Below are 2,500 nucleotides of genomic sequence, written 5' to 3'. Positions count from 1 at the left end.
GTAGCAAAGTTCTGATAAAGAAACGACTTCACATTCTAAGTGCAAGGCCTCTAACTCAACGTCTAAAGAAGATCGAAGTGCCAAACGTCTGAGCAGTGTAACTCAGAAACCCAAAAGTCTGAGCAGTTTTCCTCAGCAAGAAAAAGACAGAGGAAAGTGGCTCATCTTTAGAACCCTCTGTTAACGGTCTTTTAGAATCCTTCGCAGATGAAGATCAAACAAACGAGTCAATAGAGGATTTGGGTATTTCAACATCCATTTTCAATGATGATGAATGTCTTGGCCCAAAGGTGTCAGATGCATTGGTCAAAAGAATTAATGAGGCCTTTTCCAAGAAGCCCATGGAGAGCAAATTCAAAGCATTAGCTGAAAACAGTACCGAGGGTTAATCCAGGAATCTGGAATGATCTCCCAAGGGCATCAAAAAAGCTTGATGTCAGAAGCTCAGAAATCTGCAGTCCACGTGGCTGAGGCAATTACATTAGCCATTGAATCTCTAATTCAATGCAAGAAAGAAAAGACAGAGTTGGACCAGAAAGTATTGCTCGACTACCTGTGCGACTCTTTGTCTTTCATCAGCAATGCTTCTTTTCTAGTCTCACTGAAAGGCAGAGAGCTCCTAAAGCCCGATTTATCAAATAATTTTCGCTCTCTATGTTCGCCATCTACACCTCTGTCTCGCTTTCTTTTTGGAGATGAGTTTAGCAAAAGCCAACAACATCATGGCCAAAGTTATGCCCAAGAAAGGAAAAACAAGTTCTGACAATAGGTGAGACAATCGTCCTTTTTTATGGGACCGCTCGACTGCATCACGCCGCGGTCGTTACAACTACAGCTACAACAAGAGAGAGTTCTCCCGAGGAAAGTTAAGTTGCTACAACAAGGGCAAGGAGAACAAAGCCAGTAATTTAGCCAAATTTGTTGAGAACTGGCGTCAAATCACCTCTGATCCTTGGATCCTACAGTGTGTTGAAGGTTATCACCTCGAATTCGAGAGTGAACCTTGTCAACCTGTGTTGCTTTCTCAAGCAAAGTTTTATAAAGGCCAGCGTCAAGCTATTGACAAAGAGGTTTTAAAGTTACTCGAAAAAGGAGCTATTGTCAAGGCTCAACATTGCCAAGGAGAATTTATTTCAAATTTATTTGTGATTTCAGGCCAGTCATCAATCTCAAGCCATTGAACAAGTTTGTCGTTAAAAGACATTTTAAAATGGAAACTATCAATGTTGCTTGTGAATTAATCAACAGCAATGATTATTTAGCCTCTATAGATTTATCAGATGATTATTTCAGTATCCCAATTCATGAGTCGTATCGAAAATTTCTACGGTTTATCTGGAAAGAACAACTTTGTCTTCCATTCGGGTATAGTTTAGCACCACGCACGTTTACCAAGGTCCTCAAAACTCTATATTCTTTGTTGAGGTCTGACGGCATGAAGGTTTGCTATTACATAGACAATACCTTAATTATTGCTGCAGCCAAGGCAGAATGTTCGACCAATGTACATAAGGTAATAAGACTTCTTGGCGACCTTGGTTTGAAAACGAATTACAAAAAGTCTCAGGTTGATCCTGTGACACGATTGACGTAGTTACGATTCATCCTTGATTCTTCAGTTATGACTATATCTCTTCCCGAAGAAAAGGTTGAGAAAATTTTTTCAAAGTGTTCTCAGTTATATCCATCAAAGATGGCTACCATTCGCCAGGTGGCCGAGGTTTCCGGCTTGTTTCAGTGGGCTAGGCACTAGCAGTCGTTTTTCAAGGTCCGCCATAAAAATAACGGAGGAAACGACCGCCATTTTAGTTCCCATAGCAATGCCGCGAGTTTGTACGAAGTGTTTTTCATTAAACGTAAGAGTTTTCTCCAAGTATGAGCTGCATTAGTTCCCATAGATCGCTTGTTGGGATAGGTAATTTCTGCTTATAGTGATCTTCGTAATGGTGGAAACAACGTCAATTCCTTCCTCTTGAGGAATGTTGGTGTAGAGAGAACTTACGTCAAGTGTAGCAAGGACCACATTGTCTGGAATTTGCATGTTTTCAATAAAGTTGATGAAGTCGGTAGTGTCTTTAATATAGGACTCTTGTTTTATTGCAACAGGTTGTAGTAGTGAGTCTACAAAGCTAAAGATATGCTCTGGTGGGTCACTGCTACCAGACATGATTGGTCTGCCGACTTGTATTTTCTGGTGAATTTTGGTCAGCGTGTAAAATTCTGGTAGACATGGTTGTTTAAGACATTAATCATTTGTGGGTCATTAGGTTGATTTGTCTCGAACGGTATAATTTATTTTACTTTTTGGGCGGTGTCTTGCACAATAGGAGACGAGAGAGGCTTGTAAAACTTGTCATTAGTTAATTGTTGTAAGCCTTCATCTATTTTTTGTGCAGTATCGAGGATGACCGTTGCGGCGGACAACTCTTGGCTTTCTGGGAATTGTCGACCTACTGATGAATGGTTTTGCTTAAAGTGTCTTTTACCATCATTCGAAGAC

The sequence above is a fragment of the Montipora foliosa genome, chromosome 7 (assembly GCF_036669935.1).
Source record: "Montipora foliosa isolate CH-2021 chromosome 7, ASM3666993v2, whole genome shotgun sequence".
Lineage (NCBI taxonomy): Eukaryota > Metazoa > Cnidaria > Anthozoa > Scleractinia > Acroporidae > Montipora > Montipora foliosa.
Note: the sequence above shows the minus strand (reverse complement) of the source record.